The 17,809-nt window shown below is 28.8% G+C and overlaps 1 protein-coding gene across 1 annotated transcript in view; it reads right to left on the reverse strand.

The window, feature by feature from the left end:
* LOC132732411 (muscarinic acetylcholine receptor M1-like) overlaps nucleotides 1-8,574 on the reverse strand; it is a 60,008-nt gene extending 51,434 nt beyond the window's left edge. The window contains exon 1 of the mRNA XM_060718828.1: nucleotides 8,400-8,574. The gene's annotated coding sequence lies outside the window, so the exon portion shown is untranslated. The remainder of the gene's footprint in view (nucleotides 1-8,399) is intronic.
* Nucleotides 8,575-17,809: the final 9,235 nt, after the last annotated feature.

The raw sequence follows: 17,809 nt of genomic DNA on the forward strand, positions 1-17,809 counted from the left end.
AAAATTATTTGAAAAGCTTTTATTGGGGGTTTGGGTTAAAGAATTTACTTGGGCTATTTTTTAAATTTTTTTGTAAATTTAAAAAACTTTAAAATTTTTAAAATTATTTTTTTAAAACAGTTCAAAAACAAAAATTTTTGGGCCAAAAAACAAAATTGTTTTTTTAAATCACTAAACAGTTTAATGATTTTTTTTTTACCTTTCAGACAAAACCAACAAAGGGTTTGGGAAAAGCAACCCGACAGCCTTTTAAAAACCCTTTTTAAAATGGCCGCTTTCCTTTCAGGTTTTTTCCATTTTAAAATTTGGGGAACAAAAAAATTTAATATTCGGTACGGGAATATTATTGGGCCAAAAAATAGTTTTTTTAAGGTTTTCCCTTTTCCTTAAAATAAACAAATTTAAAAAAAAAAACAAAAACCCAAAAAATTTTTAAACCCAAAAAAAACCAACTTAAATCATAAAAAAAGTTTTTTTTTAACAAAAAAAACCCATTTTTTGCCACTTTAATTTTGTAAACCCACCCCAAATTTTTAAATTCTTTTAAAAAATTCGTTTGAAAAATCTTGAAGGAATTCCCCAAATTTAAAACCAAATTTCCCCCTTAATTATTTTCTTAGTTTTGTTTTTTTGCAATTGGCAAAGTTTTAAAAATTTTTTTTAAAAAAAAAACATGTTCCATTTTTTAACTTGAAAGGGGAAATTTTTTTAAATTTTTAAAAAACAATTAATTTTTTAAAAAAGTTATTTTTAAAAAGTTCCTAGGGGTCCCCCAAAGGAAATTTATTAAATTTTTTTTTTTTACCTTTTTATTTATCCAAAATATGATAATTCAAAGGGGCAATTTAAACCCTTTATTCAAATTTTCCCTTAAAATCAATTTTTTAAAACTTACCCCTAACCTAAAATTTCTTTTGGCCTTTAAAAAACTTTTTTTTGCCTTTAAACAAGGGGGGGGCCTTCCCAAAAACAAAAGCAACAAAATAATTTTAAAACAAAATTGCGGTTTTTTTGGGCAATTTTTAATATAAAATTAAATTTAATTTCCACCCAAAATTTTAAAATTTTACCCCTTTGAAAAAATTTAAATTTCCAAAAAAGGATTAAAAATTAAATTTCCAAAGACAAAAAGCAAAATTGGGTTTTTTTACCAAAAACCCCCCAAATAAAATTTTAAAAAAAGGGGTTTTTATATTTTTTTTTGGGTTTTTTTTTGTTTTTTATTTCTTCTGGTTTCACTTTTTTTTATTTTTTCAATTGTTTAAAAATAATTTTTTGAAAATGTTTTCCCCTTTTTTTTAAAAACCCTTTTTTTTATGTTTAAATATTAATTTTTAATTGGAAAAACGTTAAGGTTTTTGAAAAAAAGAAGAAAAAAATTTAAATTTCAAAAGACAAAACATTATTTTTCCCAATGGTTAATACCAAATTTTTTTTTATGTGAACCCCCCCGGCAAAAAATATTTAGTTTAAAAAGGTTTTTTTTCCCTAAATTTAAAAATTTTTTAAATTTTTTTTAAAAAATTAAAAATTCCCAAGGGAAATTTTAATTAAAAAAACGTAAATTTTTTATTTTTTTGGGATTTTTTGTTTTTAAGGGTTTCTTGGGTAGAAAAGTTTTTTAAAAAAAGATTTTGCACAAAAAAATTAAAATTTTGTTTTATTAAAATTTAAAAGGGATAAAAATGGTTTTAAGGGAAAACAAGAACAAAGGGAAAGTTTAAAATTTTTTAAACAAAATTTGGGTTTAAGGGGGAAAGGAAAAAATTTTTAAGAACCTTTGTCTTATTCTTTTTTGGGCAAAATCATACGTTGTTGGAAGGAAAAACATTCGCTACCGCCCCTTTTAAGAGGGCAAAAATGGTAACATAAACAGGGCTTTTAAGGATTTTTTAAAAGTATTGGGAAAAATTATTTTCCCAGGGAAAAAAATTTAGGTTGAAAAGATAATTCTTTTTTTTTGATAACCAAATTAAATTGAATTTGTTTTGGGAAATTTTTCCCTTAATAAACCCCCGTAAGTTTAAATTTTGTTCAAAATTTTTAACAGGAATTTCTTTTTTTATTCCAATCTCACAATATTTTCTGTTGATAACGTATTTAGAACTCTGTTGTCGATCTGTTTAACAAATTCTAGAGCGTGAATTTTTAGATCATAATTAAATATTATTTTAATTTTATTCTGTTGATATTGTTCATTTTTGTTCGTTATCAAAGCTTTGATTTCCCTAAGGTAAGGCACATGATCATAATTTTTCTAAAGAATCTAGATTTATAATACTATAGAGCAGTAAATATCTCACATTTGATTGTAGGTTTTCCTGTAATCAAGTTTAAGCATGTTTCAATGATAATATGGTATGACTCCGTGTACGTGCATAGAATAATCAATAATATATTCAGATGTATTTTTGATAATTTCTATATCTTCTGTTTCTGTATTCAATAGTCTGGATATTTAACGCACATTTTAATTATGTCGTCAAACATTTCGTGGCTTCCAATTACACTTATCTGAAACATCTTAGCACAAATATCTAGTAATATAAGTATTTAGTATTTAATAAGGTAGAGTATTTTGAGGTCTATTTATGACCAAATGTTGAACAGAGACTGTTTAAAGAGAAGTGATACAATTTTGCAAATTATTAACTAATGTGGTTAGAAATAATTTAAACAATCCAGTCATAAAATATGAATGTTAAAACGTTATACAATATAAGGACAAATTTGACGTATACAATATATAACTGAACTATCAGATACGGACATTTATGTACGACAAAACCGTTGAAAAAAATTGATACCATGATTTCGTATCATAGAAATTCTTTTGGCTTAAAATCAGTATGAAGATCAAAATTGAGACAAGAAAACGTTGAAACTTACAATTCCTATGTTAAGACTTCTTTAATTTCTGGAAAGCAATGCAGGTGAACATTAACACATTACTGATTAAAGCATATGACTTTGTAGTTTTTTTTAACTTTTCTCGGGAGAATGATTGTTAACAAAGTATAAGTCTTTGACTTAAGATAAAAATATTTATCAAAACGGTCTTAAGTTAGTCCTATAGTTGGTCATAAGTCTTAGGACTTTGGATACACTGAGGACTTGTCATGAAACGCATATCATATGTATAAAGCTAGTGCATATGTAACACCAATGATAACACCTAGCAAGATAAATATATTAATCATATTCGAAGCAAAATTTGTAATCAAAGATTAACAAATGTAAAATTTTTCTTTTCATTCTTTCAATTAGCCTTTAAAAATCAAAATCAAGGATCTTGTTGATACAAATGTAAAAATACTAAGCGTTAGTTCTCCAACAAATTGATATCTTTGAGGGAGACATAGATGGCATTCCATTACCCTATTCCTCATAGCTGTAACAATGATCTATTTCCAGCACATAAACGATTTCATGTCTTTGAGAACATAGAAATTACAGGGTCTTATAGTGCAATTGTAAATGATTTGATATCACTTATATTTTACATCTTGCGATAATACTTTATTATCGACTCGACAGTTTAAGAGAAAACCACATAATTATTTACCATCAGCAGTCTGTTATGACAGAGATATAATATTTAAATCATACCTTTCGTTGGAGTTTAACGTATGTAAAACATAACATTATTGAACAAAATTTGATACGGGAAAACTTGATACGGGAAAACTTCTTACATACATGTATAGCTCCCCGGTTTAAGTGCGATTAATTGTAACTAAAGCATTGTTAATATCGATAAAGTCAGACATTCAAGAAAGAATGATAAAAATAAAAAATAAAAATTTATAAAAACTATAAAAGTATGTCTTTAACAGACATTTTAACACCGTTTTTCTTTCTAAACATTTCAAACTTTCATTCAAATGTAATAATATACACACACAATTTGACTAAACGTTTTCTTCCAGAGATATTATCATTGCAAAGAGTCTGGGTTTTGTAACGACGAATGTACGTATTGGCCAAAAATAATTGTCGAGCCAAAATAATTTTGGTTCTGTTACAATATATGGAAAATGTCCCCATTCTGATGTCATGTGCATGTTTCATGTAAAACGGTGAATCAACAACATTTTGTTGAAAACGGTTTGTCCATGTTTAGATTTCAAAATATGAAAACACAAAAGTAAATAAAAAATAAAATAACATGCGTTCGACGGATGTCAGTCTCATACACAGTTTCCCTTCCCTTTTTGACTGGAGGATCTTAACTGGAAATGTTCATCATTACATAAGCGGGTATAGAAATCCTAATAGCTAAATATCAACATAAAAATCTATAGATCTACAAACACGAATATTTCATCAATGTTATCTTATTTCACTTCATTAATCATATATATTGCCTCTGCTAACCACAATTCTTTTATTGGTGTAGTTTCAGAATCAACTTTAGATGTGCATTAACGCTATACTGTGGTCACAATCATCAGGAATAAGTCAGGGAAAATTGGCAATAATTAATGTATAAACTAAACCTTGAATTTAATGTAAATAAAAGTATATATGCACAACAAATATAAATGTGTACCAAAACTAATGACATACAAAAGGTCTTTAACATAGCGTTTATTGTCCGGCATTGCAAAAGTTCAAATTCCTTTAGGGTCAGTATATGACTGAACCTGGTTACATACGGTATTAATTCTAGAAACATTAATCGCACAAGACTTTATACAGAAGATGTCAATGGGAAACTGTCAAGCTATTTTAATGGTTTCTTGTGATCTTGTGATTTTTTATCCAAGTGATTCGCCTTTGTTCTAAATGAGCGCATGTTTTGACTCGTTAAACAAAAAAAGACATAACTTTTATATAATTGATAAATTTCCCCTTCCTATGAGTATACTTTTCTTTCATTTTTGAACACTTAAAGATATTGGCTCAATATTAAAAAAGATTAAAATGTTTCTGATCAAAGAGCTTATGCAAATGAATTTAGAATTTATTGGAACAAGTATGTCATTGATTTTATCAATAGGTTTATATTATACATACATTTTAGAAATATTAAGAGGTGGATTTTCTTTTGTTTTTTTAATGAAATCAATAAACGTATCACTGACTTGTAAAACTTTTTAAGTTTTCAGAATCTATATTGTTTTTTTAACAAGTCTCAATTGATTGTTTAAAAACAATGCAATGAACATTTTTACGGATTTTCATACAGTGTGTCTAAATTAAATCAAATTTAAATTCGATTTTCTAAAAAAATACTGAAAATTGAACTGAATCATTATATATCATAATCACATTTATTTGTGGTTAACTTAAGATTCATGAGACACCCTGAAAATGATGGAAAGTATCTTTTAAAAGCAAAATGAAAGATGAAAGAAAATCTTATATGATTTTTACCCATGTGATCGCTAAACCTTAACCTAATTGTCTGTGCATAATAAATGTATTAAATCAGTCTTTAATTGTCAATCAATAAGACCCACTGCTTTATTTCATTGCATATCTGTAATTTTCCAGTCTTTGAATTATTTATTAGCCCGTCTGTGATTTTTTGATTTAATGAAAATTTCAAATTGCTGTCGGTTACATCATCATTTTCTTATTGTATAAAATTTTGAAACATTATTTAGCATAACATGTGTTTATATTAAACTAATATTTTTAACATCCGTTGTATACTAAAAAAGTTTCTTTCCCAGCCAACAAAAGCTGCATAATTTCTCTGGGATCAAACAAATAATAAGAAAAACTTTCAAATATTAGATTATTAAAGAACAACCTGTTCCTTTAAATGACAGTTAATGTGGTACCAAGGGATCATCCTTCTTCCAGATTTTAGTAATATTTTTAACATTCGTCGTATATTTAAAGTTTCTTTTCCAGCCAAATAAACCTGTGAATTTTTTAGGGATCAAACAAATACATGTAATAATACATGTAATAAGAAAAGATTTGTATTGTTTCAAAGATAAATTAGATTATTGAAGAACAACCCGATTTTTTAAATGAAAGTCAATATGCTCCAAAGGGATCATCCTTCTTCAGTCTTTGATATTATAACGTGTGACGAACTTTAAAGAGTATATTAAGTAAGCCTCATATAAGTGATAATCCATATTTCTTCTTAGGACCCACGATAATGTTGTAACCACTTTTGGTCTAATCCTTTTGTATATTGTGTTATTTTGTTGATGTTAATAAATTGATGTATATCTATATATGCAATAAACTATTAAAAAACTAAATTTCTTCTTAGCTATTAACGTGCAATGTTCGTGCAGTTTGGCAACACATTTGTAATTCATTGACCACTCTGTTGCGTCCTATAAAAAAATTATAGCAATTGTCTCATAATGCGTATATGAACACAAATGTTGTTTGAAAAGGTTTGCTCATTGGAGGCAATTATTGACATCGCTTGGACAGGCGATTCAATCTACTTTCAAGTAGGCATGTAGCGTTAAACGATATAAAGTTGTTTTCCATTCGCTCTGAATGCAGAGTAAGTGATTACTTACTGACATTTCAAACAATTTCTTTTTCAAATTTTTATTTCTTTTATGACACTTATTGTGTGAATAATATAGTTATAAAGGTCTTTGGTAAATTAATAAAAGTTCTATTTGAATAATCAGTATTAAGTGATCTATATGCATTCGATTTGTTATCACATTTGACAGATATTCGATTAATATTTTCTCTGCATCAACAGGATAGACTTGTATGTTTCAATTTTCTTATGATTTACCATTCTGATATAAACTTTTTTTCTTTCAAAACCAATTACCCGATTGCTTACTTTTGTAAATTATAGATTTCAAATAAGACTGTAACTTAGTACCTTTAAAACAATAGTATCTCAATTTAGCTGTTCATGATTTAACGTAACGACTTTCGTTAAAGCTATTCACTGATTAAGTTCTTCTTTTTTTGACTTGGCAGTAATTTCATTTTAATTCCCGTGTGTAATCAAGTCGCTTAGACAGTGATCTCATTTGACTTCATTAAATTAATTTTTGCTAAATTTTCCAAGGTTCAAAGAGGTTCAACAAAAGCGCGAATGTTGATATAAATATATGTCTTACCTTATGATCAGGTTCTTTAATGTTTAAGTATTCCAGATATAAGTATATATTAATGAAGATACAGTATGGTTCAGTTTTAATAAACCTGTTTATGTTTGATTAAGATGAGAGCTTAATGTTTATTGGAACAATTCTGGAGTCTGTTTCCAGGAACGAATCAGTACTTGTGTCATTTGAGTAAAAATGGTCCTGATCTCTTGTGAGAAGTAGACACGATAACCAAATAAACGCATTATCACTACAAACTAAGATACATCTTTCCTCCTATTAAATAAATACAGTCCTTTGGTAATATTGAATTTACTTTACTATTCCTACAAAACATATAAGCATAACATATTTTACTCATCTTTATTCTGATGTAAGGTGCACATGTCAAAAGATTACCCAAAACCTATTTACTCGTTAAAGGCGCAAGATAACATTCAGTGTATAGATACCTGTAGAAGAAAGATAATGTATTAAAAAATACAACTCCTTTCATTGTATTTTAAATTACCTTTTATAAAAAGATATCGATTTACACAAATGTGATAAACATCTACAAAGGATATTGCATATAGATAAGACACAGTAATGCTCTTCACAAAACTATCTAAACTAACATTAACTTTTAAGTCTTATTTGAGTAAGTTTTAACAATATTTATTTTAACATTTTAGCTCGAGTGTGATGAAAACTCGGTACTTATTTGTAGCAGTATCAGTCTCAGCTGTATTATCTAAACCAGTCTATTCTTTTGTGAAATCTTAGAAATGATGAATTCCTCAAGGTTAAACAGTTAGGAACTGTGAAAAACACATGTTTCTTATCGTAGGGCGTAAGTTTAATTACATCCATATATAGACACAATATAATTCAAACTTTTTGCAAGTAACAAGAATCTTGTATTATTACTGCCGGGTGAACTTCCATCTTTTACAAGTTAAGGTTTATGTTTTGTAGTTTGTTAAAAGTAAAATGTTTTATAATCGATGAGTATTCCCAAACATTCATACAATATTGTTTTATTCGTGTTATTGTCTAGATTTGAGAAATGCTTCGTAGGATCGTTACAATAGAAAAAAATCTTGAAATGTTCTGTATACAATCGAAAGTAATGCAAACGTTCCTAAATTTGATGAATACATGGATACAAAGGTCATTGCTCGTTTCAATACATGCACAAGGGTTATTGCTGTATTTAGAGGAATAATAATCACGGTATCTAATTGATGAATGTGTAATTTCAAACATTCTTACAATATTACATATGCAAAAAATAATATTGTTTATTCAAGATGAGTTTAATATGACGTTTTCACGCAAAGAAAGTTAAACTTATACACTTACTTCTTGTTTATACTTTAATTATCTTGAAGAAATATCTTGACGTAATATCTTCCATTGCCACGAGACTTATTCAACGTTATATTGATAGTCGATAAGACAGAATTTCAAAAGTTCTTGAACTAAATCAGTGTTTCATGACAACCGTAATTACCGGCTTAATAAAATCAGCCTACACCATCCTGGAAAATAAAAAAATAGTATCAAGCAGGATACGCATTTGTATTATTATGAAAGAAACAAAAAATTGATCCTTACTTTTTCCGCGTTTTGAAACAAGTCTGGAGTTGTAATTAACTTATATCGCAGACTTTCAAGCAAATTGAATAAACACTTTATCGGATACCGTAATTTGATAAAAAAAAACCTGTCAGTGGCTCGATTGACTTTGAAAAAAGCGAACGATGTCTGGAGTGCAATTGTTATTGAACTACATAGAATACAGCACGAGTTGTAATTGAATTAAAAACAAGGTGTACGTGTACGTAGTAGCATCAAGTTTGCACAACGAAATTCAAAATAATCCCTGGACAAAACCAACGATTAAAATAACATTGCGACTATTCTAATAAAATAAGTGTCATCTTGATAAGGCGGCTTAGAAAATATACTTATCATAATATTCTGTCAATGTCTTAAAGGAACTCCACTGAGGTCCGACAGTCTTAAACCATAATATTTGAATGTCTTACAAAGACCATATAGAATATATAAAGAGATATATGTACAAGATATTTAAAAATTTACTCAGAAATAAGTTGTAAATTGTATTTTTGTGTTATTCTTGACCCGATTTTAGTTAATAGATTTAAGGACATTTTTCACAATTATAATAATTATTTTGGAAAAACGGAATTAGAGGATGATCTGTAATTTTGCACACAAATTATTAGCCTTTACGTACATCAAATGGAACTTTTATCTCGAAAAGAAATTTCCAGTCCCTTTACGTCAAATATCACAGTGATGTCCCTTTAATATGTTATAAAAAGTAGGTAGTGTTGAACAAATTCCTACCAGGAAGTAAATGACTACGATTTGACATTTTGTTTTTTGTCGTCTGCAAAGAAAATACGTAAACATCATGGTATAGACTTGAATTTTTTTGGATAAATTTTTTTAATTTTATTTGTGAATCAGACATCATATAAATGTCGTTGAAATTTACAGCAGACGACATAATGCAATAAAAATCTGTCTGCATACCAATTCTCATAAATTTCATTTATTCAGTATTGTAAGGTTTTATTCCAATTTTAAATAATTGGACTGTTAAAAGTTTCATTGTATTGAAGATTTTTTACATATCTGATATATTATATGATTAATTAATCAATGAATAAATCAATCAACCAATCAATCAGAGCTCTCTTGAGACCTATAATGACACAGATTCAAAAGCTATACTGTATGTTAAAATGGACTTTTCGAAAAGTGCCAGATTTAAAAAGAAAAAAAAAACTTATGAAATCATGTTTTGTAAACTTGGCCAACCGCATTTCATTGAATTTTTTGTTGGAACAAAGTAAAAGAAAATTAAATTAAGCGTATTGTTATCCGCAAAGAAGAGAATATAGTCGATCTTTTTGTCTTTGTAGTTTTTTCATTGTTTAACCAGGCACCGATAAAATTTTAAGAATTGTTTTGCGATTATTCACAAAAAAGATTTTTTTTGCCATGGTGATAAAGCCTTCTGATATCTACCTGTTTAATCTGAGTTTAATTATTATGGTGACTGATTTAAGTCATGTCGCAGGGCGCCGGAGAAAAACGCGAAAATTCAAAAAAGTAATCATTTTGTTGTATTTTCGTGTTTTTGCCTTTTTCTCCACGGGGCGTCAGACATAAACATAAACATAAACATTCGTTCTGTGGTTACTATGTCCGATTGTCTATTTTTGTCTGGTGCCTTGCAGGGAGAAAAAACGACATGAGACAAATCAGGAACCATAGAATGCCCCCCTATTACTAAAGAATAACTGGTAGTATAAATAATAGTTTGTCAAGCTCAATTGTACATACCCACATCTTTAGATTATTGATAAATTTCTAAATCAGAATGACAAATGTACACACCCCCATCTTTAGATTATTGATATATTTCTAAATCAGAATGAAAAATGTTCTGCATCTATCTTGAGTTCGTTTAAACATGTACATATATATTCATTCAATGGTTATTCAGTAAATGGTTCACATTTGGCAAGGAAACAAACACTCATTAAAAGGTCAACATTCATAGGAAATTAAAAAAAATACAGTATCTAAATCCAAGTGTTTTCATTCATTTTGCCTCACATTTGCCTCACATTTGTATTTATTGCAATATTTATACAGTTTTACAATTTACTTATTGATGTTTATAAAACTATAATCACATAGTGGGGAGATTATGCCGTCTTTATAGAAAAAGCTGGCGAATATGACCATGATAAAGTATTACATATTGAATAGTTTGCACTAAAAAGAGATGACAATGTGCTTATATCGTTTATGTTTTGTGTTATTAGCAGGTGATGATTAATAACTGCTTTTAAAATTATCTAACTAATTATTGTTAACATCGTTAACCCACACAACTTCATAGAAAGAATGAAATCGTATAAAATATTTAAGGAGAAAATGACGAAATGCATTGGCAGTGTACGAAGTGAAGAGAAAACAAACCGCTGGCTTTTTTGTTTTGTATTGTATTACTGAGAAAAAAAGCGAAATCTTATTTCTATTTATCTATTTATACCAGAGGCTGATGAATTTTGTAAGACAAAAGCCATAGAACGGAAAGAGAATTGATTTGATCATGTCTTTGTGTTAAATAATTCGTTAATATACATTCAAATATTATGTGTTAATATTAAACCTAATATACTCGTATTCTGTATTGTTTGTTTTTGATCCGGTTATGTTTGAAAAAAGTAAAACTTGTTTCATCAGTGAAGAACTATGTATTCTGATTGAACTACATAACCAGTAGTACAAGCTAGAGCAAATGCAGTCACCAGTCACCGCAACATGATAATCTCTAGAAATATTGTATAAGTAATAGAAAGAGCATCGTAAACATAAAAACACGTTCCCTGTTGTCACAATATGAAACCGCGGATAAAAAGGAACCAATGAAAGAGCATCGGAATATGATATTTTTGTCGCTTTACCTTTCTCTGCCGTCACAATAAGTAAACCCCAGCAAAAATGAGCCAATCAATGGGCATGCTCTGGAGTGCGGTTAACTAATACATGCACTCCAGTTGTATATGTATACGATATAACTCTGACACATTTTCAACAGAAATGTCCCCAAACTATGATACAATGCAGATAAAAGTACCGTTCTTCTGTACTCAAAGTTAAAAAATACAAGAATTAATTGAAAATAAATTTGAAGACTTTATTTAATCATTTTCATGAGTTTAACTATTGTCGAAATCTGTGTGCAAAACTTGTAAAATCCAAAGGTTGATGAGCAGCTAATCAAAAACCTTTTTCTATAAAAAACGAAACATCTTTTTAAAAGACATAGTAAACACATATGTTAAACTCTTAGTAAGGAAGTACATGTTTACATAGTTGAGCTACAAATTAAGCTGTTTATAAAACTTTAAACAAAACAAAAATGCTGGCTCAACTTAAAGATACAATGATTAATCATGAAGCAACTAACTGATGGCATTTAAAACCCGCTAATGGAAACCAATTAACTAGCTGCCCACATTTGTAAAAATAATATTGTATATGATAATACCTTCCTGATTAAACATCAGAGACTTTTAAGTATATAAGTGTGTGTGTGTGTGGAGAACCATTTGACGACAAAAGGCATGACATTGAAAAAAGAAGCAAATGGTTACAAATAGTTGTCATGATTAATTTTGACATACCCTAACTATTACCAATTCGTTGTACAGTCTACATAATAGTGATTCACTCATAAAAATGTTTCTATACCTTTGTTTACCTATTTTTACCGCTGTAGATTTACATCAATAGTGATCCTCTCGAAAGTATATACAACATATTTAGCATTGTAGCTTGTCATCAAATGAGAGAAAAGATTGTAGTCGTTTTTATGAATATCTAAAACTTGTTTAAATATAGGAAACGTCTTTTAATATCATAAAAAGTGACTTCTGACGGACTTCTTACGATAAATGTGAAACACTTACTCCATTAGTAACAGCTAGACTTGTAAATAAGGTCACACACTTACTTGCATAAAGCATTAAAATGTTCTCATGTATTGTGAATATATTAACCATTTCTTAAACTCCTATATAATTTTATCCTTATAAAGAATGAATTTTCATGACAGGGTTTACTGCTATAAAATAATGACAAGTGGTTTTATTGATTCGATCAAAATCGAAACAAAACATCTTATTATGGCATTAGATAGCATGCACACAATCACAAAATAAATGCCGGATATAAACATAATGTAAGAGCGTTTTACTTATAGCAGTTTTATTAGAATACAAAAAAAGAATATTGCTTCACACAAAATGATAAGATATTGCACGAGCATTTACGCTCTTTATTAAATATTACAACTATAAAATGTAATGATTTAACAGTCATGCATGTGCTATAGATAACCCCTGAACTAAGATTATATCCAGATAGTGAGCACAATTTCTGATATTCTAACGGTTACTGTAGATTTCTTTTTGTATTTGACTAAGTATAATTAATTGTAAACTTTTGACGAGGTATTTAATTCTTGTTTCGATTTCATTTGATAAAAAAATAAATTCAAACACTAAGTTGAGTTACGGTACTGTATATAAATCAAAGTTAAGGATAACATAAAGACGTATTTACTTCGCCATCAATAGAAAATAGTAGCTTTAATTTCATTTAGATAAAAAATTTCGGTATATACTTTTTTCAAACATACCACCCGCCAAGAAAGAATTAAGTTTAATAATTCCATATACTTGACCCTTATTATTCTGAACTTCTTAAATGGAGTCGTCCAGCCTCAAGTTGTGTAAGATTCATTATCAATTTACATGCTGCAAAGATGAAAATTGGAGGTAAATAAGCCAATGTCTTTATTTATCATAGGAACTAAAATTCTCATGTATTGCAAAAGAACTGTTTGTTATATATTTCTGGATTAATTCTTTATTTAATGAAGCATTTTGTTTCTCTATACACAAAGTAAAACGCATTCTTTTGTATTATTGATATGTTAGCCCTTCCTTTGTAGAAAACGTCTTCTTTTACTGTTATTTTAATGACTCACAGCACACCTACGTGGCACTGCTTCACTAGAAATCAAATTTTTTAACTGTTTTTGTTCAAGATATTCACGCTTGCAAATGCATCTAGAATTGATGAATGCGGTACACTAATGTATAAAATATAGGTTAATGATCAACGAAAATGTTCGAAAGGTGTGTTTTGAAGATATGTAAAGAATATTATTTCGTTTAAAGAGAACAGCGAAAAGAACAACAAAAATTAAACTGTTACGAATTTAACAATTCTTGTATTACTACTTACAAATGGAAAACATTTTTCTATCTACGCATATATTTCTTTTTGTTAATCATTGGAAACGAGCAAATAATTTATGTTACCGCTTAGAAGTAGGTCGGAAGGACATCTCGATATATAATTATAAAATATCATTCCGTAGCACTCAAAGTCCGAAAGTATATACCTACTCAGAGAGTGATCATTAAAGGGATAAGCAAGGCGAACACTAGTGAGAAAAATACATCTTTAATGCCAAGAAACAGTTACCAAGTTCGACTGAAGTGCAAAAGTTCATATATTCTGAATTTAAATACGATTTTATCAAGTATCAGTAAAATGTAAATAATGGATCAACAATATGTAACAGAAGTCTTTTTACATGTATGAAATGCACAAATAAACAAAGAATAAATATACGTTTAGAAATTAATTTGGTGTATATTCAATTGTGCTGTTAAAGCAGCGGCGTTGAAGTCGATTACTAGCTCATTTGTACAAGAATGTATTTTTTTAATGTTTTAATACCTAAGGACCAAATTGTATTGAAACAAAGATGAAGATCTATGTTTTTGATTGAAACATCAAAAAGGAACTATTTTATAACAAGTACCAATATTGTGATAAGGAATGTGATAACAACAAACGCTGATTTAAAAAGCAAAACAAAACAACAATAAACGCATGAAATTGTATATTGTAAACTTGGCCAACCGCATTTCATCGAATTGTTTGTTGGAACAAAGTAGAGCAAAATTTAATGAAGCTTATTATTATCCACAAAGAAGAGGGTATAGTCGGTGCTTTGTGATTTTGTAGCTCTTCATTGTTTAATCCTGCACCTTGCGATTATTCACAAAGGACCGTTCTCATGTGTTAGTTCTTTTTTGCCATAATGCATAAAGCCTTCTGATAACTACCTGCTAAGTCTTAGCATACTATGATGACTGATTTGTGTCATGTCGTATTTTCGCTCCGCAGGGCGCGGGAGAAAAACACGAAATCCGACAAAGTGATCACTTTGTCGTAATTTCGTGCTTTCGTCTTACGCTGCGCGGGGCGGCAGAAAAAAATACAACAAAGTAATCATTTTGTCGTATTTTTATGTTTTCGTCTTGCGTTTCGTGGGGCGCCAGACGTTAACACAAAAAAGCTCGCGCTCTGTGGTTACTCTGTGGTATTTTCGTTGTTTTCATCTGGCATCCTGTAGGGAGAAAATACGACATGAGACAAATCAGGAACCATAGTATTCCCCTATTCCCCTAATGAATTTAGTATTAATAGTAGTTTGTCAATAGATTGTACAAACCATATTTAGATTATTGAATAATTTCTAAATCAAAATGAAAAATGTTCTCCTTCTATATCAAGTGCGTATATACATGTACATTCAATTCATTCAATGGTCATTCGGTAACTGTTCATATTTGGCAAGAAAACAAACACTCACTAAAAGGTCAACATTCACATAATCTTTTGAAATCCAGTATCTAAATCTAAGCGTTTTCATTCATTTTGCTTCATATTTGTATTTTATGCAATATTTATACAATTTCACAATCGGGTTAGGATGAAATATCTTATTGATGTTCACATAATGTGCTTTACAGTCATTACAGAAAAAACTGACGAATATGACCACTATAAAGTATCACATTTTGAATATTTTGCACCGAAAGGAGATTACAATGTGCTTTCATACTTTATGTAACTAATTATTGTAAACATTGTTAACCCACACAGCTTCATAGAACTAATGAAATCCAGTAATATAATTAAAGAGATAATGACGAAATTCATTAGCAGTGTACGAAGTGAAGACAAAAAAACTCCTTTGCTTTCTTGCTGGCTGTTTTGTATTGTTTTACTGACAAAAGGCGAAATCTTATTTCTATTTCTCTATTTATGCAAGGCACTGAAGTACTTTTGTAAGAAAATAACCATATAACTGAAAGAAAATAAATATACATAAATAAACACTCATTACAAATAGTATGTGTAAATATTAAATCTAAATCTAAAACAAAAGTAAAATGTATTATTTCAACTGACTGAGTGAAAAGTTTTTCATTCTGATTGAACTAAATAACCAGTAAGGTAAGCATAAGCAAATACAGTCATAATATGGTAGGAATGCTAATGTTAAATACTAAACTACATGACAATCCATAAAAATATTGTATTACTAGTATGCAGATATAAGTACCTTTCTTCTGTACTTAAAGCCATTGTTCGTTAAAAACATGCAAGGATTAATTAAAAATAAGTTTTATGATTATATTTTATTATATGAGTTTAATTATCGTCGAAATCTTCCAAAATTTGCTTTATGAATAACAAGCTTGTAAAATCTCAAGGTTGGAGAGCAGCTATTCAATAATTACTCCTTAAACACTCGAAACACCTTTTTCAAAGACATAGTAAACACATATGTTAAACTCCTTGCATGGAAGTATATGTTTGCATAGTTGTGCTACAAATTAAGTTGTTTGTAACACTTTAAACATAACAAAAAAGCTGGCTCAACTTAAAGATACAATGATAAATCATGAAGCAACTAACTGGTGGCATTTAGAACCCACCAATGGAAAGCAATTAACTAGCTGCCCGCATTTGTAAAAATAAGATTTTATATGATAATACCTTCCTGATTAAACATCAGATACTTTTAAGTATATAAGTATGTGTGGCGAACCATTTGACGACAAAATGGTCATGACATTGCAAATAAGAAGCAAATGGTTACTAATAGTTGTCATGATTAATTTTGACATATCCTAACCGAGTCGTTGTACAGTCTACACAATAGTAATTCTCCCGGAAAGAAGAAGTTTCTATACCATTTCGTTATAGTTTATGTTTACCTATTTTTACCTTTGTAGATTTACATCAATAGCGATCCTCTCGAAAGTACGTACAACATATTTAGCATTGTAGCTTGTCATCAAATGATAGAAAAGATTGTAGTCGTTTTTATGAATATCTAAAACTTGTTTAAATATAGGAAACGTCTTTTAATATCATAAAAAGTGACTTCTGACGAACTTACTGCATGTTATATCTTAAGATGAATCAAAATGTTCATATGAAGCCCTTACCCTATTAGTAACAGCATATATTGTAAATAAACTCACAAATTTGCATAAAGCATTTAAACTTGTTATCTTGTTTTGTGAATATATCAACCATTTCTTAAACTATTATATAATTTAATTCTTATTAAGACTGAATTTTCATGATAGGTTTATACAACATACGAGTAGCTCTATAAAATACTGACAAGTGGTTTTATTGATTCAATCAAATTGAGACAAAACATTTAAATATGGCATCAGATAACATGTACAAAAAAATGCCGGATATTAACATAATGAAAGAGCGTTTTACTTATAGCAGTTTGATTATGATACATACAAAGTTATTGATTCGCAAAAATATTAAGATATTGCAAGTAAACGACTTGTATTTACGCTCTTTCAATGAGATATTGAATAATATGTTTTTACTGTCAAACTTGTACTATTGACAAACAATGAATTAATATTTACAACGGATGGTGAGCATAAATATTGATACACATCCGCATGGCTACTGAAGATTTGTTTTTGTATTATGTTTAAAATTGTACACTTTTGATGAATTACTTCTTGTTGCGCATTTAATAACAAGACAGTAATTCAAACACTTAGTCGTGTTACTGTACTGTCTATATAAATCAACGTTTAGGATTACACAATGGATCTACGTTATTTTGCGTACAATAAAGTCTTGTAGTTTTAGTTTCATTTTGGTCAATTTCAGTATATACTTTTTCCAAAATTCCACCCTCTTAGAAAGACTAATCGTTGTGGACTGCTTTGACACTTATTATTCTGAACTTCTTAAATTGACTCGTCCAGCCTACAGTTGTGTTCGATCATTGATCAATTTACATG

Source organism: Ruditapes philippinarum, unplaced genomic scaffold, assembly GCF_026571515.1.
Source record: "Ruditapes philippinarum isolate M1 unplaced genomic scaffold, ASM2657151v2 ctg1544_1_1_1_1, whole genome shotgun sequence".
Lineage (NCBI taxonomy): Eukaryota > Metazoa > Mollusca > Bivalvia > Venerida > Veneridae > Ruditapes > Ruditapes philippinarum.